Below are 12,566 nucleotides of genomic sequence, written 5' to 3'. Positions count from 1 at the left end.
GTCTCAACTGTATAATGACAGCCTCGGCTCCAGAAAGCTTCGAATGTTTGAAGGAAGAACATTTATGCCACATAAACAAATAACAGTAATGCTATGACTCTATCTTTGTGAATTTGAGATGAAGTATTTTCTGGATGCTGTAACATGAGGTAACAAAATACTATTACAGTATACTTTCAATGTCAAAACAAGCATGTGTTGACATACGTATGTCTTCTTCCAACACAAACAACATGTATCTGTGTCTTGTGCATTTAACATTTCTTTTCTTTCTCAAATTGTCTTGATAAAAAGAAGGTTTTTCAGACACAGCTAATGTCATTCAGTCCAACTGGCTCTAGGCCAGATGTGAAGAGAGAGAGGAGAGAGGAGAAGGAGGAAGGAGAGGAGAGAGAGAGGAGGGAGAGAGAGGAGGAAGAACTCGTAATATTTTTATGCATTTGCTGTTATTCGTAAACATAAGTCAATCGCCGGGCCAGCCTGAGAGAGCTGTTAATCGCTCGATGATATATTAAAACAAGATAGCAACATTCGGTAAACATTCGACCAGCTGGTTTAGTTTTCATTAAGTGTACAGTACGTGTTGTAAGTATTCTGTACTACTATAACATATACTACTGCAATACTGTAGTCACAAAACGGAAAAAAAGAAATTGCAAATATAATTTTCATATAATTGGTATTTGAATGCAATGCTACAACTCTGTTAAGGGTGGCATATCTATGCACTGACAGAGTAACGTTATATACAAAATTTTTAAAAGCCAACTGCTTATTGCTCTGTGACTGTGCTCATCATCTGCCTGACTGCTCAGGCTGGCATTGAAATGTTTGGAGTTGCTTGTCAGCATTCTTCATGACCACTCACTAACAGGCTTGACTCATGTGGCACTGAAAAATCTAAGCTAACTGCTGTAGGTAGGCTCATTCCTGCTGGCAGTGACATTTTAAGCTCTGTGGTATTTTTTTACCATATCACAGAATTTCAATGCATCTCCACAAACATTGAATATTTTGGCAGGCTGGTGTTTACTATGTGTACTCCAGTATGGCTCTCCAGGTAGCTATAGATCAGGCTGCAAATAAGCTTTCAGCATTCTTACATGAATAATTTCTTTCAGTATGTCTCTCATGCTCTTCAGCAGGCTCAATTTTGTGAAAACCTTCCCCTCGCTATAGACTTTTCTCCAATTCTTTCATCTATGTCTTTGCTGAATGATGTTTCATTAATGCTTTCAGCCAATTCTCCTTGTAACTGCAGCAATTAACTCAAATCATTGCACATGTTAATTCTCTTCTGTAATTTTCATATGATATCTGGGCTCCACTTACATAAACACTACATTCTTGCCCGTAGATGACTTCTCTCCACAGCTATGAAGACAATATGGGGCCCAGGGCAAGGTACTGTGGCGAGACTGTGTGGTCATTCGAGCTAAATCGGAGTGGCACAGTGAAAAAAAGTCTGAGCTGTATGCTGACTGAGATAGCTTCAAAGCAGTCGAACTGCTCAGTCAACTGACAGAAATTGAAAGCACGATGGAAGGAAGAAGAGTGCGGGCTTGAAGCGTCTGCAGCAGGTGAAAATGCTGCAAGCACTAGTAATGCTGGGGCCCACACCACATGGTATTGATGGACTATACTATGAGATCCAGTAATAATTCTCATATGAACTGCTGAATATTGTTGAAATGCTTTTCACATTCCTTATGAAGCTGCTCCAGTAATATGTTGCTATGTTTTGTGAGCAGTTTCTGAGAAAATGCTCCCTACTTTGCATCGAGCTAAACCTCCAGTAATTTTCATATGATGACTTAATTTGCTTTTCTGAAGAATGCTTTCCCATTCCTTACACCTGAGTAACTATACTCAGTAATAATTTTTGCATGTGACAACAATTTTGTTTCATGAAAATAACCACATTCTACACCTGAATAACTTCTCTCCAGTGACTTCTCATATAACCCAAGATGCAGTTTCCTGGAAAATAACTTTCTGACCCTTCCACATGACAGCTGCTCTCCAGTATGACTTTGTCATATGAGTATGTAGACTCTGGTTCTGAAAATACTTTCACATTCCTTGCATGAAGTGGCTTCAATGTCTTCGTGTCATGTTGAATTCCAATTTTCTGAAAATCTTTCACATGCCATAGTAACTGCCTCCAGTAGCAATTCTTCATATGTTTAAGATGTTGTTTCATGGAAAATAACATTCTTGCATGAATGTTCTCCAGTATGACTATGCTGACGTGTAGGCTCTGATTTCCCTGATAACACATTCGCCTCATGAACCTTCTCTCCAGCGCTGTGACTATGGTGTGCAATTTTCCTTTCACATTCCTGCATGAATAACTATATGACTTTCTCATATGACCAACTATTTCGCTGAAAATGTTTACATTCACTTGCACATGAATATTCTCCAGTAGTAATTATCGCCTGTGTTGGAATTTCCTTTATGGAAGTAACCCACATTCTGCATGATAACTTCTCTCCAATATGTTCTCATATAATGTTTATTTCACTGCTGAGAAAATGCTCCCACGACTACACAAAATACTACTCTGTGAATTTGTGTTATGACTTTAATTATTTCCTTGTAAGTACCTTCTCTGTCTGAATCTGAAAACTCTCTCATCATTCTTCACTACTGTGTTTACTTCCTTTACGAATGACCCAGTCTTTTTCATTCACTACGGAGATTCACTTCATAGGAAGCTATTCATCATCTTTATTGAACTCTGCAAACACCTCTGACTTTCCTGACACAATGTCCATCAATGGTCAAGTACTAATTTCAAAGGCAGCCATGTGGCTGTTTTTCTTATTTTATGGAAGGTAATGACTTCAAGTTTCACTTTAAAAGAAATTAAAGTGTTCTGAATTCATTTGTTGTCCAGTTACATTGCTAATAAACTTGCAATGTGTTCAGTGACACAATAACACAAAGTATTTACAAATGTTCAGTAATCTGTTATAAGCTACTGTGCTGTTGAAGGACATTGCTATTTATTATGATCTGATATTCACAACGAACTTTTACTTTTATTGCTGATATGGTGAAAGCAGTACAATCGTCAACGATTATTTGCTACACTTAAGTACTTGTGAAATGTTGCTTGTAGCTATATCAAACACACAATCATTCCCAAAAAAATGTGATGCCGCTGATGAAGAAGAAACAGAGAATGCGAGCTCAAGTACAACAAGTGAAACGAAATACAACAACAAATAACTAAAATTTAATTCAAAATTCTAAAGTCTCACGTCAGTATATCAGGTATTGTTGCCAGTATCAGATATTAACCCTTAACGCCGACTGCGTATCCTCGATGAAACTAAGAAGCTGCTCTGATCATGCCATGCGTGACTACAAAAGAACTTCAACCTTCGGTCGCTTTTGTTTCGACAGTGTCAAGCTACAATTGCTTGTAAAACTAACATATTCACAATCAATATTAAATCATTTACCTTTCATTTTGTAACAGAATTTGAAGATACTCTAACGCAATATTTCGTTATATTTTTGAAAAACTAACACTAAATCGTGTTAACTCGTGAAAAATTTCAGAAATTCTTCGTCATTTGTCAGCCGTACATAGAAATTTTGTAATGTCGCGAGAATTTCATAGTAACAAACTAACCCATGGTGCGCTTTGCTCAGTTTAGGCTCTTCTCATATAAATACGATAACTACCAAAGCCATTTGACTTTCAACGAAAATATTAACGCAGTATAGCTAAAACAACATTCTGCTAACGATTAATCAAACCTTCATTTGCAGTAAATGCTAACTGTCATTTCGTTTATGGTAATTTTGAAAAACTTTTCTTCGTCGCGCCGAAATTCTTTAATCATATTTGCGCGTTTTTATAAAGCATATATGGAAGTGTGTGCATTCGACTGAAATACAACAGAAAATAACTCGCGCTTTTATCGAACACGGAAATATTTTCATATAAATCACGATAACTACTAAATTTCAACCTTGATCGGCTTTTAACTCGACGAAATATTAAAGCTGCAGTGCTTAAACCCTAACATTCAATATTCAATCATGCCTTCATTTGCAACAAACTAGAGTCTCTACTGCAATATTTCATTTATGTGTAATTTGTGAAAAGTACTTTTCACTGTCTGCGTCTTTTCTGCCGGGTATCTCAGAAAATTCTTTCGTCGTTAATAAGTAATGTTACACTCATTTACATTAATCGTTACATAAACTTTTATGTATGAAATGTGTGATTTCATGTGAAATGTAATTCTTTTATCGAATACGAAAGTATTTTCATAAATACGACAACTACCAAGAAATTCGGCCTTCGTCCAACTTTAACTCAACCGAATGATCGAAAAACACAATTGCTGGCAAAACTCTTGCATTCAGTAATATTCAATCATTACCTTTCATTTGCAATAAATATAACTGTATATTTCGTTTATGTTGATTTTGAAAAAACATTTTCCACCCCCTTGTGTTGTATTATTCTCTCAAAACCGCTCCGCGTTATTGCACCGTTCTGCCAGATGACCTGCTTTTATGCAATATGCGAAAACCTTTCATGTGAACCAACGAAAACTCTTCATGAATGTTAACTTTATCGAGACACGAAAATATTTTCATATAAATCACGATAAATGAAAAAGAACCTTCGTCAGCTTAACTCGTGTCGAACTACAATTATAGCTTCAAACACTTACGTCTAATGTGTTCAATCGAGTAACTAAATTTTTCAACAAACAGAAAGTCTCTAACACAATATTTCATTTATGTTAATTTTAAACATGTCGCAGTGAGCTCATGCGACCAATTACAATGACAGCTGCTACTGTATTGCTGATCGTTTATTTATTATATACCAAAATCATGCAATTTAGTAATACCAATACAAAGAAAAAAATAACCAGTCGCTTCTTTCATTTTATACAGCATTGCTAGTATATGAGGCCACCAGCGTCATATTTCATGTTATATGATAATGATATTTTCATTTCTGATAGTTGCATACTAAACTCGAGGCAATGACTAAAAGGGCCAAAATGAACAATGTAAGCTAAGCGTGCTGTATTTTGAAGAACCACTCGCCGTCGCCCAGCCAGCGCAGTATCTGTTTTGTAAATGAAGGCTGGCGACAGAAAGGCAATACAATCTGGCCAAATCGTCAGGCTGAAGCTATTCCTGAAGAGCAGCTGTTAACAATGGCGAGGTGTGTTGACTCCTTCCTATTCACATCTAAACCGTCTTAACTGTATACGGTATTATGAACATATCACTATTATCTGTCCAAAAAGCGAATAAGCACGAACCCATAGAGAAGCGACGAGGCTGCTTTAACAGGAAAGCATACGTACAGTAGATAACTGGTATGTGATCACATATACATAACACCATATTATCCACAGATGCGTAGACATAGAAAGAAAAAGTGGCTCAGGCAATTGATAATTTCAGAGGAAGAAAGTAGGTATTATACAACACATGATAATAATAAGTAACGTGATGACGATCTTGGAAGGATAAATATTAACAACTATTTCATATATGGCACTTTCGACCATGACATAATTGCTAAGTGCAAGTTGCAAATGAGGTAATTGATGATTTGAAAGAGTGAGTAAGGAATTCCTGCTCACGTAAATATAACACCATGTGCTGGCTGACAAACGAGAAAATTGAAGGTAAGGAAGATATAATGACTTTGATTTATTTATGCCTATGAGAACTGCATATTTCCTCGTTTTCTGTCTGTTGCACTTTGTTTAATGACATAACGTATCATTGCTCCACTGCAAATCAAATCTTATGCATAGATAAATAAAAATGAATACAATGAAAACTGCCCACGGATTTCAATGCTACAGGAAATGAGAAGAAGGCTCTGTTAAAAAGAAGTTCATTGCCCTACTACGAAACTTAGAGAGGTAACAGGCTATCGTTGATGGACTCATATAGCAAATGATTCGTGTTTGGTCAGACGCGGAACTGCTATTAGTACATCTCCGTATTATCGGGAGAAAATTCGCAATTCTGAATTTCAGAAGGTAGCTATTCACTGCTGCTGTTTTCATGATTGTCTCACATTTTTATGACAAAAAAATGATTACAGTGTATGTTCGTGTGGCTTGCGATGCCAGCATATGTGCGGTGATTTGCTACGAAAGACTACGCTGTAAAGCTGAGGGTGTGAACTGTCGCGACTACAACGGCCTCACGTCGCTGATCTCCCGAAGGCGGATCTCGGCGACCAGCCTGTGAAACAAATCGTTCGTGATGACAATTGAACCGGTGGATGGCCCTCGAAAAATCGCACGGTCTCACTGTGCTGCCGTCTTGCCGGATGGCGAGCAGCCTGGCGATAGCTTTAATGGAGCTGGCATTTCTCGCTCTTTCCCTTGCCTCGCTGCTTTGCTGGCGTGGCGGTGTGCTAGCGGGGCAAGCTGGGTGTTCAGTGCCCTTCGAAGCCTGAGTTCGCAGGGCCTGACTGCTGGCTGAACCACGGTCAGGCTGGTGATGCGCATGAACGAAGACGCTGTCTGCGGTGAACAGGTCGACGTTATCTCGGCGTGTTGCTGTCGCCGCTAGCGCCACTGCGCTTTGTCGGAGAGGAAGACGAGGTGCACCAACGCCGGTGGGTCGAGAGCCGAAAGTCGGGTCGGGCGGCCTGATGGCACCGGACGCGCTGCAGTTGTCTGGTGAGCCGAGCAGAAGACAGCCCTGCGTTGGCACGTCTTTCCAGAGGTGGAGTCTGGGCCTGCGTCGACTACAACACGCTGGTCGCTGAGAACCACGGGTCAACAGGAAGACTGATGGAGACTGCTGCTGCATGGCGGCTGGCGCTCGGCGCGCTTCCTGTGCCTGAACATCTCTGCCCAAACTGCTTTCGAGAGACAGGCTGTAATCGCCCTGTTTCATCGGCAATGCTCGACTCTTCTGGCAGTGAAGTAACTGGCTGACGATTGAATCTCCCGGGCCTGAGTGGCCTGATCTGGAGCTTTCCTTGGCAGCGAAGGACGCATGCAGACTTGAAGACTTCAGACTCCAGAAAACGATCAGATGACTGCTCACGGATTGTTATGTCGTGAATCAGCACGACAGCTACCTGGAAGAAAGGTCACTCTGTATCTCAATAGAACCTGCATAACGAAGCAGAAGGAAGCGAGGTCCTTCAATCCTGGTCCTCTCACTGCGGTGAGGAAATGAAGTGCCTCAGTTCCCCACTCAACCCTTGAGCATGCGACTGGTGTGATCCAGGGCAGCGCATAACTACTGAACTCTCGTGACTGAAGACTCAAAGAAAGACGAAGATGTAGTCCCGCATCCCAGACACGACGACTAACAAGAAGATCCAGTGTGTCTGAGGAAACCATGCTGGGAGACAGCGGGCCTGGCTTTCGGTGGCGATTCCTGGCTACTAAACGTGAGGTTTGGAAGAGAAAGCGGGGCGGTAACAACTGGGCGCGGGATGAGCGGACCTCTTCTTGAACGACTCTTAGCCTTCTTTCGAAGGCGTGGTATGGTGGAAGAAGCGTTTGGCACGATCACGAAGTGCGAAGACGACTGTGGGTGGTGTGAACGTGTAGCTATTGACCCGAGTCGACCCTCGGGTGGTGCGCTAGATCTACAAGCATCGAAATAATTATTGATCTGTGTTTCAAAAATGACTGTCGTGACAGAAACAGTCACTGGAGAGAACATGAACACAGGCTGACTCAGAAATGCCCCTGTAGAGAAGATAACAGTTGAGAACTGCCAGTCTCTGGATCCTCCTCCATCTGAAGCAAAAATGGGGTTGGTAGTCTCAATTGCTGAAGTTAGCGGCGCTAGCGAACGAGCCGCCAAGGAAGGTTGTCTCTTCCGGTCTGACGTCTGCTGTGAAACGGTAGATGACGTCCGAAGGAAGAAGTAATGGTGAGGAGGCTAACGGTGGGAAATGAAGGTTAGCAGTGGCGCCGGGCATGTTATCAGATGACGGCGCTGAACTAACGACTGCGCTGCTTTCAATATGCTGGAGCTGGCTCTGGAGTCCGATGCGGCAATCTCACGCACGAGGCTCGAGACCAGTCATGCCCGCGCAGTAATGCGAGAAAGTATGAGAAGGTCAACATCAGGGCTGAGCATTGGCAAACCTGGCTGCTCAGTGCCAGGGCATTTAACGGCGCGATCTTCTGCTCGAACATCAGTGATTGTGGTTCTTTTCCATAACAAACTACACAAGCCTGAACACTGAAGAAGCCTGAAACATCTCTGCCTGTGACCAATGCTGCAAAACTAGCATTTGTGAGACTGGCTAACAATTGGCCTAGCTGTACAGCAAATAGTGATATCACATTGAGCAGTGGGACTATTAGTTTGGTAGTTAAACCACATTGGTAAAGTTGTAACAGTTTCCTTTCTTTGTACGGGTAATTCTAATATAAAGAACCAGTCTGTACGTGTGTAGGAGCAAATAGACTCTCTGAAATAAATGATACTAGGAAAAGCGTTTATGCAAGATTTCGAGACAAAGATGGAATTTCAGCAGACCTAACGTTACCTCAGCTGCAGCAGTACTAACAGAGCCCTCTTGAAACAACATTACTCTTTCACGCATGCAGTCACTGATCAAAATATGTTGCTCATTCTGATGTCTGCATCGAATTACTATATTTAACTCTTTTTATCAATCTTTAGTAAAGGCTCAACAACAATGAAAATCTGCCAAATAATTTTCAAAATAAAACTAATATTGTAGCCCTGCACAGACACCTGAATAGCCACAGTCTCCCTATTGGCCGAACATAACCTCATTTAACTACATTGTTGCAAATTTTTGTATGTTTGTTACCAGCGCTGCAGGTAAACTACTGTTTACTGATTGCCTGCCCACCATTGGCAACCCTGCTATCTGCACCGGTGGCAGAACTCCTCAATCGGCTAATTGTCACTGTACATTTAAGAGGAGGAGGGTAGGAGTCATTCGAGTGTTCAGGTAGGTATTGCAATATTAGTTTTATTTTTGAAAGCTATACCAGTGCTTTCCTGAACATCTGAATCTTGACTAACAGCATTTACATGGTGGTGGGATCGATATCCAGCCCGACCTGCTCTGTTGGAAAAGCAGGTAACTCAGTTACACCTACTTATGTTTGTCCGATAACTCACCACTGGTCTGCGTCATCCATTGAAGGATGTTGAAGGGAGAGCAACTCATCGTCAGTCTTGTAAGTCTGAGTTTCGTCCCTGTCAATCCCTAACCTCCCATAGGTATATCGCCTCATGTATGGAGAGTGGAACTGATACCTCCCATGCTTGGCAAATGCCAGCCTCTCGGCATGGAGGAGGTTCTTCCTTCCGCGATGCTCGCCAGAGATTGCAGTCTTGAGTGTATGCGTCAACTGGGTGTAAATTGCTCCATGGTTGCACCTTACTGACTAAGTACCCAATGACAAAATCAACCTTGCAACCTTTACAAGCCCTAACAATTTGTAACTGATATAGGGGAAAAGTTTTTTTTTATCCTACCTAATAGTCCTAGGCTAATATATAAGCCAATTATTTCAAAATCGTGTCTGCTGCCACGAACGGACCAAGTGAAAAACCACTCTTCCGGCGTGATTGAGCATCTCTTAAATAGAAAAGTGAAAACTGGCGCTGGCTTCCCGCGTTGCTGCTCTGTTGCTGCTAGGTTTCTTCGGAATGCTGCCAATGTTGCCCATACTCCTGATACTATGTACTCTCGGTCAGGAATTGCGAAGCCTGGCGATTGGGAGGAAGTCGTTATTATCAGCTTGAGATATTACTCTGGAAGAAGCTATTGTATTCACCAGAATAATAACGGTTGGTTTCTGAGAATGAAGAGGGTGTCGAAGGTGCCAGTCATACTTCCTAAGTTTGTGATAAATAGTGTTTTATTTGAGATAGAGCATTCTAAACTCTATCTGTGGTAAATCCTCGAAGGTAACTTTAAAGCAGCTCTCAGCGGTGATTATCTTCGATTCAGCACATCTGATTGGGAGAGCTACGAGAAAAATAATCTTATATCGTCTTTTATGACAACCAATTCTAGCCATACTGCGTTATGGCGTTGGAATAATATGCGTTAATTTCCTCAGTGTTAATTTCTCAGAAAGTTAATGCATGAAGACAATATATCAGCAACAAATCCATGGAAGATGAAGGCATTTGTGATCTCAATCTGGGCTGAGCAGGTGGTGTAGATTCTATCAATGTTCATTAGAGTGGGTAGTATGTAAGCGTTGATATATATCATGTTGTTGAATGATTGGTTTCAATTTCTGAAATGTAAAGTCCTATTGAATATTATTGAAGAATGACAATTCTTCTGCTTGTGATCTACACCATTTGCGATATATGTTATATGTACTATTTCTAGTTGATTTCCCTGAGGCAGAAGCTCATTTAGCCACTGCTAGAGGCAGATTTAGTGCTATAACAGGTGGAGTCTCCACTGCAGCTAAGCTTAGCATCAGATGGAGTTCTTGTGGAAGTGAAGGGAAGTGTGGTTGTCTGAGTAAATCCTTCCCTTTGTAATGAGCCAATGGAGGAATTCGGACAACATTTCTAGCATTCTGAAGACAGGTCTTTCTTTGTGAAATCAGCTATCAGTATCATCTCATGTTCATGCTGTTCCTTAGTTTTGTCAGGACCTGCTGTATTATGCGAGCAGGTGGAAAGCATATGTAGGTGTTGGGATATCCTTAGCATCCGTCCGCAGGACATTGGATCCGCCACTGGGGAAAAATAATTCAGTAATCGATAATTCATCCTGGTGGCAAATAGGTCCACTATGGCTGGCCATTTTCTTAGCAGATTTTGCACCTCCTCTTGCACCAAGGTCCACTCGCTTCCTCTTATTTCCTTCTCCCGACTCAGCGCGTCTGCCAGCATGTTGAATTTTCCCGCGATGAATTGGGGAAGGAGTGTAATTTTGCGACTCTTGCACCATCGCAGTATCCTCTGTGCGAACAGAGTCGTTGACCTTGTGCCTCCGTCTTTTTTGAGGTATGCTAAGGCCGTAGTGCTGTCTGAAAAAAGCGCTATTACCTTTCCGGTTACCAGGTGTGCAAACTGGTATAGTGCTTCCTCCACGGCTCTTCAGTTCCTGGACATTTAGTCAGTTATCGATCGAGTCTTAAGGCCCAGCCTCTCATTCCCTCCAGGTGCTCTGGCGATTTGAAACGTCATACAGATGCTTCCGGCACCGGGAGGGATAAGTCTGAACCGGTAGTCAGATGATTTTCTTTACGACCACCACAGAAGATCCTACGTGGCAGAGTCGTCCCAGGTTATCACTACGGCTCTCTGCTCGGAGTCCATTGTTTCCTGAGACATACTTGAAGCATCGAGGCGGGAGGCCTGGTCGGAGGACAGGGATGACATCCTTCCGAGAAGACTCCTCCCACTGTTTCGCTGGTTGAGATGGTCCCTGATAAAAGTTTACGACAGTATAAAGCGCCCGGCTCTGTCAGTGGGAAAGCCCTCAAAGGACAGTCTGAATTACTATTCCTAGAAACATCTTTACTTGAGAGGGGGAAAGAGAGCTTTTTCTCTTGTTTATGCGAATTCCTAAGGTTTTGCATAGTTCTAACAGGAAGTCCCTCCCTTTTCAAATCTCTTCCTCGGACGAGGCTTGAATCAACCAGTCGTCCAGATATCTCCTCATACGATAGCCCTGGTGATGCATGATCGCTGAAACCAGAGACATTACCCTCAAAACACCTGAGCGCCATAGCCAATCCGAAGCAGAGGGACCTTGAACTGGAAATGCGGATAGACCCGAAACGAAGAAAAGGAATCTCCGAGATTTCCGATGAAGAATCTGCGGAATATGCGTCTTGAACCATCAATCCTCTCGAACTGACCCCAAAAAACCGCGTAGCAGAGGTCTCCATGTGACACTTTGTAGGTACTATGAAATGGATTTGGGCCAGAAAGGTCTATAAATAGATTCTTAGTGCATCCTGCCTTAGTATCCAGAATGTTCGGCTGTAATGCCTTGGGAGGAGCTGATTCCACAGCTGCCACTTATGGCAAGGACAAATCTCTGCTTCTAGGGCTATTCTGTTGGATTGAGAATAAGCTGGGAGGCTGGATTGGAGAACTAGGTGCCAGAGAGAAAAAGAGTCTATGTCCCTCCTAACACCTTCAAATATTTCTCCACTACTTATGCAGTTGTTTGGTGAGTCAGATCAACTCTCCATATCACATGAGAATATCTCTATTTCCAACCCTTCCCTGTTGAGGACATAAATTAAGCAGCTAAGATCTAGATGTAATCTCTGCAGGATCTGTTGGCAGTCTGGGCAGCCTTTACGGTGAAACTATAAACTATCAGAAACCGCTTTGTGCTGCCACATACGATTATTACCTGAGTTCAACTGGCATTCAGTAAATTATCTGTGACGTCTTCTATCTGATTGAGTCAGCGATCAAAGCGCTCATAAAGTATTCTTGTAGATCTCCAGAAGTGGAAAGTAGCTCATTAAGTCTCTCCTCTTCTTGACAACGTAAGTACATCAATATCGATGTTATTGGTGTGTTGTAAATTTAAACGTTACTAAGTT

Source organism: Macrobrachium rosenbergii, unplaced genomic scaffold (assembly GCF_040412425.1).
Source record: "Macrobrachium rosenbergii isolate ZJJX-2024 unplaced genomic scaffold, ASM4041242v1 13902, whole genome shotgun sequence".
NCBI classification, from domain to species: Eukaryota; Metazoa; Arthropoda; class Malacostraca; order Decapoda; family Palaemonidae; genus Macrobrachium; species Macrobrachium rosenbergii.
This window is presented reverse-complemented; position numbering follows the sequence as displayed.